This window comes from Pan troglodytes, chromosome 8, assembly GCF_028858775.2.
Source record: "Pan troglodytes isolate AG18354 chromosome 8, NHGRI_mPanTro3-v2.0_pri, whole genome shotgun sequence".
Lineage (NCBI taxonomy): Eukaryota > Metazoa > Chordata > Mammalia > Primates > Hominidae > Pan > Pan troglodytes.
Genome location: NC_072406.2, coordinates 16,859,618 through 16,871,678, shown reverse-complemented (window position 1 = coordinate 16,871,678; position 12,061 = coordinate 16,859,618). Strand labels below are relative to the sequence as shown.

Here is a 12,061-nt window from a genome sequence, read left to right as displayed (position 1 = left end):
TCGTATCAAATCACTTCGTTATTGACATTCCACTGACTACATTTCGTAGAACAAGTTCATAGTTTCATTTTTATCTGTCCATAGTATCCTGAAATTTGCGTCATTTGCAACTATTTCAGCATATGAAGAAAAATTTTGTATGTCCGTTAAAAATGACTGAGAGTTTGCATTTTGCAAAACAACAGGATAGAACAGTGACAAACATTTGGAGATCAATGTTCTAAAGCATCCTGAAACATCCTTTCTCCCACAAAATTACCTGAAAATTCACATACTTTTTATTCATTTGAATAGCTTTGTCACTTTTCTCAAAATAGTGATCAATGAGAAATTCGCTTTATTATATGTTTCTATGATGGACTATGTATTATTTTGTTGAATTAAATAACAATTCATCACCATTTTAAATGATTTTCTTTCTTGAAGCTATTATTTCTGATGAAGTTCACTTTGTTTGGATTTAGAAAATCCACTCGGAGGGAATGTTTACCTTTCCTTTAATAATATGCTTTATACACGTTTTAACAGTAATCTTACAGCATTTTACAAATATGTATTTATTTATTCATTCATTCATTTAATTATTTTAGAGACAGTGTCTCTATCATCCAGGCTGGAGTGCAGTGGCAAAATCTCAACTCACTGCAACTTCCTCCTCCCAGGTTCAAGCGATTCTCCTACCTCAGCCTCCAGAGTAGCTGGGATCACAGGCGTGCACCACCACACCCCACTAATTTTTGAATTTTTAGTAGAGATCAGGTGTCACCATGTTGGCCGGACTAGTCTTGAACTCCTGATCTCAAGTGATCCGCTTGCCTAGGCCTCCCAAAGTGCTGGGATTATAGGAGTGAGCCACCGCGCCTGGCCTAAAAATGGCATTCTTAGCATCTAGTAATCTTACAACATTTTAACAGACACACACACACACATACGCACACACTTAAGGACCTTTAGCTTTTAGCACATTAGAAATATATTAGGAGTTATTTTAAATATTAGCTTCATTAGACATACAAAAGAAAAGAAATTAAATTACAGTAGATAATTGAAACTTGTAGTACATAGCGCGTAGATGTAACCATCTGGACTCAAACTGGGAGGAGCAAAATATAATCTTAACTGATACGTTCTGTTCTGAACAGATGTTTCCAACCCCACATGGAGGATGTGAATCTCTTAAAATAACACACTTCCAGGAGCAACATTAGAATTATCAGCAACACATTGCTGCTCACTAACCCTAATGAAAGTGTAAATACAGACAGAATTTCATAAGTGCCTTCAAGATGGGAGAGGATTGTAATTTACTCTTCAGGATATTTTGCTATATGTGATAAGTGCCCAGTAAATATGTGTAAATGCAGCTGTACCCACAATTCTGTTAAGAAGTTTCCATATCCTGAAACTAAGGCAGAAGGTCATGTGTGCATGTGGGTATGTGCTAGCCATTCTAAATCAAAGGCGTGTCACCCCTGCCGAAGCCCTCGCTGTCAAGAACACTCAGCATTCCTTCTCTCGGTTGAAATCCGGGACTAACGTTTCCTCTATTCAGAAACATTCAGTTCTTTCTTGCCTGTGCATGGCTAAGTGATCTTGTCCTTCAGATGAGATCCTGCATCCAGCTCCTTTGCCTGCATGTAACTTTTTCTTGCTTCCGGTGTGACGAATAACCCAGCAGTCATCTTGCCTTTAACCATCACCCAGAGTATTTAAAAGGGAAAAGTGGGAGGCGTCAAAAAAACAGGGGGACATGAAAGACATAGGAAAAAGTAATCATGGATAAAGACTTCCATCTGCTGCACGTGAAACAGTGTCTGTTTACTCTGGACTTTGCTGGGTGCCTGTTCTCTACAGCAGGAATGAAGCAAAAAGTGAAACCATAATTCCTCCCCAGAGTGACAGCATTCTGGCCTGGGGAGCCGAAGTGTGCACAGGAATCGGTCGCCGTTTCAGGCTAACATGACTGGAGAAGCAGACAGCACCTGGAGACCGGGTCTGGAAAGTGTACCCCACACTAAGTGTACTGAAGGGTGCAAGGGTCTTGGATGGAAAACTAGAATCCCTATTTTTAAAAAAAATCATGGGCACCTAAGGAAAAGAAAATACAGGCTCCAAGTTTTTGAATTAAAGGGGTTTTAGAGCCTGCTAAGCTGACTGACTTGATTCATCCAGAGGTCAGGTGATGTTAAGTGGCATGTCCACAGTGGAGACGCCAGACTCTCTGATAGGAACCCACTTCTTCGGATCCTTCTAACTTCCCTATGGGGTGAGGCGGGGAGTGAGGAGTTAAGGTTGGGAAGCTCAGATGAAACTCTACAATCTAAAAGAGGATTCATTAAAGAATGTGGGCCAAAGGGTTCAAAATCTATCACTTTCTCAAAACACAGTGATAATTTATTGCAGAAATAGGCTGAGAAAAATTAAGGTTCAAATGGAAAATCAGAGAGCATTTAGGAGAACATTAGAGGCCCAAACCAAAATGGGCTTTGTTTTGTTTAATTTGGTTATGTTTTGCAATGAGCAAAGTGCTCGGAAAAGGGCCCCAGCCTTGAAGTAGGGGGAGAAAGGGCCTTGGGGAGGGTTGGAGGATAGAGGGACGAGAACAGGACGGGGGCGGCAAGGACAGGCAGGGGCTCTGCCCTAGGGAGAAGCTTACTCGACGCAATTCCGCACAGTGGGCCCGGGCTGTGTGTCGACCAAGTCGCCCATCGCTCAAGAATCCTTAGTGCAGTGAGTGAGCATAGGGCCTTCAAACTGCTGTCCAGGGGACATTCCTAGTGTGAGGCCAGGCGGGTCCCAATACGAAGGAGAAGAGGGGCTCTGTGTTCCAGGAGCAGGTCTTTGGAGGAGAAAGTCCAGAGATCCTTGGGCAGTGAGAGCAGGTGCCCTTGTGCAGGGAGTCATAGGCTTGGGCTGGTCCAGAGATTTGGGGACAACCCCGGGGCCACTCATCTTTCCAAGGAGGGTCTATTTGTCTATGCCGGATCCTTAGAGCAATGTCTCAGAACCTCTTCTCAATCCATCCGTGCTCCATCTCTAAATCTGGCAGGTGGCCCTCAGCACACATCTCCCTCCTGCCTCCCAGGCCCACCCAGCTGTGAGAATTATCCTATGCTGTGTTCCCACAGAGCCCAGGACTTCGTCCTCGTCCTGAGGTCCTGGGGCAGGAGCGCTGTCCTGGCTCCACCAGAAACCATCTGGTGTGGGTGGAAGGGGAGTTACTCAGTTTTCCCAGTGGCTATTACCTCCTGTGTAAAGTCAGGGTGAATTTCTAAGCCCTTCACTAACTTTCAGTTTTGATGCTATGACTAAGAGGACCTTTGTTTTGTTTCATTTGGTTTTTCAAAATGAGTTGTGTGTGAATTTTTTACTATGCCAGAGTCCAGCAGAAAAGAAACCAACAGAAGGAGGATCTTCTATGATGGCTTCTTGTTAGCATTTAATGCAAATAGAGACCTTCTACGAGACTCAAGACCAGGGCTGGCCCAGCCGTGGTGCATAGTGATGCTGAAGAGAAGGAGGTGGGCTCTGAACCCCTCCAACAAAGTTTCAGGCCTGTCTCCAAAATGTACAAGGTTGTAGCTTTGGGAAAACCACTCAGCCTTTTGACACCTCAATAATTTTATCTATAAAATGTAAATAAACTGTGCATCCTACCCAGAAGGAATGTTGTAAAACCAAAATGAGGTATTGCACAGAAACGGGTAGAAAAAGTGTCTGGCTCATGGTAGGTTCTCCATGTCTCTTATGATTGCATGGTCAAGACTTGGAAGATGGGGGTTAATGCTCTGCACTGAGCATATTGAGGCCAGAGAGCGCTCAAGCAAGGCCAGGAGCAAGAAAGCTGCATGGTGAATCCTGGGTAAGCGTGGTGGGAGATGAGTGACATTCTGATATGCTGCAGAGAGAAATAGAGGGAGTGGCTCCCCTTCTCACAAGGGTGTCCTGGTATCCCGGACTGGACTAGTCAACCCTCCACCTCACCCTCTGCTGTCCCCGTGTCTGGCTATAGTAATTGGAGGAAAGGTAAGCACTTCATACAACAGAGCAGTAACAGCCCCTCTCCCCAAGGTAGCTGTCCACTGCAGGGGCCACAGGGCCATGTCCCAGTGGGAAGCTGCCCTGTGATTTTCTGAAATTTCCAAATTGAAACTCAGAAGTCCTGGCCAGGTGTGGTGGCTCACGCCTATAATCCCAGCACTTTGGGAGGCCAAGGCGGGTGGATCACTTGAGGTCAGGAGTTCGAGGCCAGCATGGCCAACGTGGCGAAATCCCTTCTCTATTAAAATTAAAAAAAAAAAAATTAGCCAGGTGTTGTGGCGCATGCCTGTAGTCTCCGCTACTCAGGAGGCTGAGGCAGGAGAATTGCTTGAACCCAGGATGTGGAGGCTGTAGTGAGCAGAGATCCAGCCTGGGTGACAGAGTGAGATTCCATCCCCCAAAAAAGGTCCTTTTAGGAGTCCAGAGATGTTGGCAGCTATGAACCAATGTAGTTTTACAGAAAATCCAACCCAGAAGTCAAAATCTGAGTAATCAGCAGCTCATTCCTGTTGGCATCTGATTGTCCCTATAGTCAGTGCCTCTCTTGACCCATTCCTTTGCTAACCATTACATGATCTGGTTTGAGTTATATGCAACCAAAGAGACTTGACTAGCACACCTTCTGCCGGCTCACTCTCAGCCTAATACTACCACTACTAAGACTCATAACACTCTGTTTCAACACAGAAATAGAAATACTTACAAAAATATGTTGCTTTGACTACCTCCATCTCTATGCATTAGGATGCATAATATGAAACTCTATATGATAAAGTATATAAAATGTCCAAGTGACATTTCATTCCAACACAGAGCTGTCTTTTGGTCCTGATTTCGAACGCACAGTGCCAGCCAGGATGCAAACTTTGACCCCTGGGGTACTCCTCAGCACTGCCTCTTCTCACTGTCCTGATTTGAACACTTGGCTGACTGGAAACCCTCTTAAACAATGGATAAATAAGATCCTCCAAACTTGTTTAGCTTAGCTTCCTAAAAGTGTAGAAATATGATTCTCTAATACTGGACATCAGATTCAAAACACAAACCAGTGAGAATAGAATCTCCTTATGGATCCCTGTTAATTAAATCTACCAGTTTCCTGGTAGGAAAAGTCTTATGGAGCACAATTTTAGCAATTTACCTGAAATTTAGCAATTTACCTGAAGTCTCCAAGGTGGGGAAAAGGACGTGGCAATGGTCTGACTCAAAACAGGTAGCAATCGCCCAACACGCTGAGAATCCCTCCAGCTTGATTTTCTGGCCTCCTGAAAATCCTCTCTCAGATACACTGTGCAGTCCTGCAGATGAAGAAGGAATTCAGCTTGTTAACATATAAATCTTTGTGTACAAAGATGATTGGAACTAAATAATTATTTTACCCTGAACATATAAAGGTATTACAAAAAGCAGATATTTTTCTTTATGTAGGGGTTAGAGAAAGTGAAAAAAACTAAAAGCATTCAATATTCTGTCTGACATATTAAAATGTGGATGCTTAATATGGGGTAAAAAGTAAAAGACATATGTATGTGTATATATATACGTATATACACACACACACACATACACACACACACATGCACACACACACATATATTTTTTGAGACGGAGTTTCGCTCTTGCTCAGGATGCAGTGCGATGGCACTGTCTCGGCTCACTGCAACCTCTGCCTCCCGGCTTCATGCTATTCTCCTGCCTCAGCCTCCTGAGTAGCTGGGATTACAGGCGCCCACCACTATGCTCAGCTAATTTTTGTATTTTTAGTAGAGACAGAGTTTCACCATGTTGGCCAGGCTGGCCTTGAACTCCTGAGCTCAGGTGATCTGGCTGCCTCTGCCTCCCAAAGTGCTTGGATTATAGGTGTGAGCCGCTGTGCCTGGCCAAGAGACAAAAATATTAAGGAAATAATTTACCTTTGAAAATATATCCTGACATCGGTTTTTTCCTTTATTTTTCTAAAGAGATCAACAATGACACAGGAAACTGCTTTGACATAATCAACAAACTAGAAATTGATGTTAGTGGTATCCTTTTAAAAATGACTAAGACTAACTTACTTCCAGTGATTTTAAAATTGTTGTTTCTTCTATATTTATCATAGACTATTATTCTTAGTGCCTGACTAGTCCCTATTACTAGAATTTAATCAGCAAGCTTTCCTCCAAATTAGGCAGTATATCCCATTCATTTCCAATAGATACATAAAATCAAAATGGGTCAAATTGTGCAGCTTATTGCTTAGTTTATAATAAATATTTCTATCTGTAGGCAGCAATCATGATTTAGAAACAGAGGCACATAGTACGTAACAGCAAATAACTAAAATAAACTAAATAACCCTTCAGTTCATTTCTTGGAATAAAAGTTTAACTTGAGATCTCCTCGTGTGTAATATCAATTGCTTGAAAATGAAGAGAAGGATATTTTTACAAAGAATAACTTACGGTTTTAAATAAGGTATTGTTTCTATTAAAGTGGACTTAATTTAAAGTTATAAAAATAAATTCAAAGATTTTTTTTCCTCTTAAGAAGGAATCTTCCTATTGCATCACTCTATCAACAAATGGAAGAAATAAACTAAAATAAATATGGATTCCACAGTGTTTACATGCAACTTAAACACAGCGTATCATTGTCTGGTAAAATATTTGTAGTGCCGATCAGAGTACAGACTTAAGGATGCTACTTGAAATAAACAAACGCTTATCTAAATCTCGGAGGCCTGCAAAATTAAGTTTGGGATTTCCCAGCAGCGGGGAGCAGGCTTCATACAAGCGTCTGGACTTGGATCTGCACTTGGGACCATGAATCTCTGGAGCCTGGCCTGCTGGACGCAGATGTCACCAATGCCATTCTGCCTTCCTCACCGTCATCAGTGGCTGCTGAGCAGTAGTGCCCTGCTTTGCACCTTCAGAGATCAGCAAATAAGGTTTGTTGTGCAGGACACAAGCTTCAGCTGGTGTTTATCGGTCGCACTAAGCCGCGTGAGATGTTCTCAGTTCCTATCGCTCCTTCTGCAGTAACTATTGATGTGCAATTTCTAAAGCTCATCTTCAAAGTACACGGCATGGAGTCTGAGATCCTTCAAACAACTTCTCCCTTTCGCATTCCTCACGCCACTATTTCTAGCAGGCAGTTGACGTCTAGTCTCGGAGGTGGACATGTAAAGGCTCAAGGTCTCTGATTTCCTGCGACGGCCTTCTCTTTTGATGTCCAAATCAAGACATGAACAAGCCTTTGAGGACCACTGCATAAGGCTGGGCCCTGTCAGTTCATTCAAGTGCCTCCATTAATACTTGTTGAGCAAATGTATAATCTACCCATTAATTAGGTTCCATGCGGCTAAATCAGCAAAGGTGAGAATCTGTAGAGCTGACTTAGGCCGCCCTTCTAAGAACCTGGTTATTTTATTGCTGACATGCAATTTCTAGTATGCTTTTGTTGCATTGTATTTTAATAAAATGTATTTTAAATAAAAATACATAAGTGTTCTGACTTTTCTCAATTTGCTTCTTCAAGGCAATACAGTAGAATACTATTACTTGGATTTTTAAGTAAAATACTATAAAAGAAGAAAAAACAAAAAGAAAAACATCGTTCTCTAAAAACAAAACAATTCTATTCAGTCACCACCCCTGCTTTCATAAGGAGGCACATATGTATTTCTAGTCACCAATGTTGACATTATTAAAAGTTTTCCATTGTCATTTTCTATTTTGAGGAAGAGAAATATTGTGCAATATTTATCATTCAATGCAGCCAATGCTCAAGTGTCCAGCTCAATAGCCCTTCAGCTCCCTGCATAGTGGTCCCTGTAGCACTTCACGTTTAAAAACTATTCTATACGTTAAATCAGTTCATCACCATCAGAACCTTAGGAGGCCCAAAGAATACTATGCCCCAGGGCACCTAGCAAACTGCAAAGTACTTGAATTAAATTATTTCCTCTGAAGCAACCACCATTTCACCTATGCCATGTGATAACCTGATCAAAGGGATTTGTGTTTCATCAGGAGTCAAGGATAAAATTGGTAACGGATTGAGAGATGCTTTTGAGCAGTGTGCAGTAATAATTAGGAATGAAGTAGATAGCTTTTTGTCACTTGGATGATCAGCAATTGGCCGCTAGATGCTTTTGAAACAACAGTTTATTTGTATGTCATAGATCTTGATTAAAACAATCTCACTGGTATTATCAGTGAGCAGATCTTTCAAAAATGAAATGGGAGCCCCATCAATGAGTTGCACACACTACCCTTTTAGGACAGAAGGGAGACATACACTTGGTGTTTTGTGCTGAGGATATTTGTGATTGTGCCAGGAGTTCAGAGCTGTAACTCATTGCCATAAAACCCCATGTTTTTTCTTACAAATAGATGGGCCAAACCAGCATGCTCACTGTTTGTAGAATACTTGTAATTGTTTACACAATCCTTGTAATTTCTTCCAGTGATGAGGGATGGTGTTCCCCAGCAGAGAGAGGAGGGAGAGGCTGAACCAAGCGACTGTGAGGTGTCTCAGACATTCGTGCAGCAAACATGGTACCAGAGGACTCACGCAAGATCTTCTGTGCACACAGGCACCTGCTCAGTCCTGTTCCAGGGTCAGGTTCTGGGCATAGAGACAAGAAGCAGATGGGACTGGAAGCTATGACTGTTCCCTCCCCGTTCCTTCCAACTCCTGCTCTAACCACACACCCCGTGCACTGTACAGATGCAGAGATGATGTCACCACTGTGGGTGTTTGAACACTGGATCCAGAAGTGGGGATGGCACTCAGGTCCCCCACCACCATCCTTGCCTTGGGCACCTTCCTCGTTGAGGTCCCCATGATAAGATGAAGAAAAGCTTCAAGGACCAACAGTGAGCAGAGATGTTGGGTTCACCCACTAACCCATCTCTCTGCCCCTGAGTCAGATTCCAGTTCTTCGGCTGCCTGCACCAGGGGCACCAGGCTGCCACCACCCAGCAGGCTCATCAGCCTCAGAGAACTATCCAGACCTGAGAGTCCCAAAGGGCAATTCCAACAGGGAAACCTGTAGAACCAGCAATGATTTAAAACAAAAAAAAAAAGCAAATAAAGCCCTCAGAAATGCAGGCCGTTTCCTCATCTTAATTTTGGACCTGTCTTCCTTGCAAATTCCTTCCAAGAAGAGAAGACTCTTCCCACTCTAGCTGTCTCTGCTTTGCCGAGGTTACTTGGTCATTGGTTGTATTACCCACTTCAATATGGAATTAGCAGCAATGTCTCCTCCAATGTGTACTTACAGAGAATGACAAATGCTTCATGTGAATACAATAAGAAAATGCTTGTGTACTTTCAGCACCTAGCATCTGCCCCTGGGGAGTACAAATGAAGTGGTACAGTTCCCCCGATTTCAATAATTTATTACATCTTTGCTACAAATGAATGAAGGGGAAAGCCACTCATTATCCATTTTGAGACGTGAACAGGGACTAAAGGCAGAGCCACGGGCTGCACAAAACAAAAAATGATTGGGATTGGAACCTTCGGCTCTCGGATGTTTCACCTGAAAGTGCTCTTCCAGCGCCCAGGAGCCCACGGCAGCAGCGTGAGCCGAGTCACGCACAGCCACCCTCCTAGGAACCTGATATTTTAAAATCACCAAGGATTTTAATTAAAAGGAAATTCCATGTACACAAGTAAAATACATATTTCCTTTTTATTCTCTCCTCAGAAGGATCTCATGATAGAGCTTTATTCAGTTCTCTTGGGGTATCTTTAAGACGTGTGTCACAAGTACGGCAGGAGAGCCTCCTTTCTGTGATGCTGTTGGTCTGCAGTGCTCACGTGCAACGAGTGAGCCCGTCTTTCCCAGTGAGGGCCATGGGGGCTCTTCCTGTGTTTGTGTCCCTGCACTGAAGCCATAAATGCACTGCCACAGCCATTCCCACCTATCCCACTCGGTGTTCCTGTATCTGAGTTTATTTCTGCAGCCCCTCAAAGGCTCTTGGTATATCCCAGAGTGAGTTAACTTGCTGTTGAAAGTCTGGAAGCATCTGTTGAAGGTAGCTGACCTCTTTTCTGTAACTACCCCAATGTCTCCCCATCTCCTACCTCAGGACGCACATGTTATCTCGTGGCTAGTCCATTCAGAAAGCCTATGGAGGTGGCTGCCAGCTTAATGAATTGAATCCTAATAACCAAGGAGAGCTCAACATTTGAGAAATTAATATATTTTCAATCATCAAGGTCTACACTGTACCAAATTGTGTTTGTCTAGTGGCTAGGATTGATATTAATGTTTGAGTAAAACTAATTAGATGAGAAAGAGAAAGTTGAAAATGATCAGCATGAAAACTGACTCACTGGAGAGATCTCAAGCCAAAGGCATCCTGAGAAGATGTTTCTGCACTGGCCATTTCTAACTATCTAGCATGGACTGAAGTATCATGGTAGCAAGGGTGAAACTATGTTTTCAGATTAAACAAAAGAAATCCATGATAATATTGTCCCACCCCGTTAAATATTTTGCTACTGAAAAAAAAGATTTTACCTACAATAAAACACTCAGGTGAACCTTTTTTATGCAAAATGGACAGAGTCTTAACCTAAAACACCTAAGTATTATTTAAATTTCTTATTTTATTTTATTTTATTTTTTTGAGACGGAGTCTCACTCTGTCACCCAGGCTGGAGTGCAGTGGCCTGATCTCGGCTCACTGCAAGCTCCGCTTCCCGGGTTCACGCCATTCTCCTCCTGCCTCAGCCTCCCAAATAGCTGGGACCACAGGCGCCCGCCACCACACCTGGCTAATTTTTTGTATTTTTAGTAGAGACGGCGTTTCACCGTGTTAGCCAGGATGGTCTCGATCTCCTGACCTCGTGATCCACCCGCCTCGGCCTCCCAAAGTGCTGGGATTACAGGCGTGAGCCAACGCGCCTGGCCCCTATTTAAATTTCTTATGCTTCTTATGGATAAGTCAAAAAATATATCTTTGATTCTGAACTTAATAGAGCCATATGGCCAATCATAAAAAAAATAAACCTCTCTCAACATTTTTACTGAGGAGGAGCAGGTTGAGGAGCGTGGATCCAGGCTAGCCCTCCTGGGCAAGCCGGGCAGAATCTGTTCAGGAAACATCTCTTTAAAAATAGCAGCAAGAGTTTCCCTTTTCATTTAGACATTGGTTTACCTACCCTCCACTAACAGCCTGTTAAAATACCATCCAAATGACTGACATATTTGCAAAAATCATTGCAGTTCTCAGCCTCGTGGGAGGCCTCAACTGAGAAAGCAATATGTGGCTGTCTTTGAGGTAAAGGCTTACCTAGAACCTCAGACCCAACGCTGGAAGATGCCACACACCCCAGGAACAGAGGGTTGCCCTTCTAGGAAGTGCCATTTCCTGTCTGTATCCTTCTCTCTCACCTGAAAGAGCCAGAACAGCCCAGGGAACAGGGGCCGCCAGTCCTGCAGGGAGTCTGCTACATCATGACCTCATTACGTGCCTGTCCCCGAAGCTGTATTACTTTGCTCCCGATTCCGAGATTCTGGCCTATGTTTTCTTCATCAGGTTTATCTTGATGCCTGTCATGCAGTATTCCTTGAAAGTCAGCATCCCTCAAATTCTTGTCATTCCCAGGAGAAATGGACTGTGTTTCAACAACCTCAGGCACCTTTTATTACGTGGAGGGAAGGAGAAAGCCCGGCTCATTCACACACTGCTGTGTCCTGTTTTTGTCTGGGCTGTGCGACCTTTGACAGAGTGGTGGACCTGGACCATGTGGGAGAGGCCCCCACACCTGCTCAATGGGAGTGACACAATTCCCTGGGATGTTGGAGCCAGGCTACCGCGGAATGTAGACTGGGACCCAGAGCTGATGTCACAACCACAGAGTTCACTATTCATTGAACGCAGGATTCTTAAGTTTCCATCAGGGTTAAGGCGCTGCACAGAGACTCCGAGAGTAAAACATGCAATAGAGGCACGGCTGTTCGCTGAGCCTACCCTGCAATAGAAGTGCGCAGGATTAAAATAGAAAGAAGCGCATAAAT

The 12,061-nt window shown here is 43.3% G+C and overlaps 1 long non-coding RNA gene across 2 annotated transcripts in view; it reads right to left on the bottom strand.

The window, feature by feature from the left end:
- The window catches only part of LOC134807125 (uncharacterized), a 38,705-nt gene extending 26,861 nt beyond the window's left edge, over positions 1-11,844 (bottom strand). The window contains exons 1-2 of one of the 2 annotated variants that reach the window (XR_010146774.1): positions 11,435-11,844; positions 5,202-5,339 (exon numbers count right to left, since the gene is read on the bottom strand). This is a non-coding gene — a long non-coding RNA (uncharacterized LOC134807125). The remainder of the gene's footprint in view (positions 1-5,201; positions 5,340-11,434) is intronic. The other variant, XR_010146773.1, reaches the window with a different exon arrangement.
- Between the last annotated feature and the right edge of the window lie 217 nt (positions 11,845-12,061).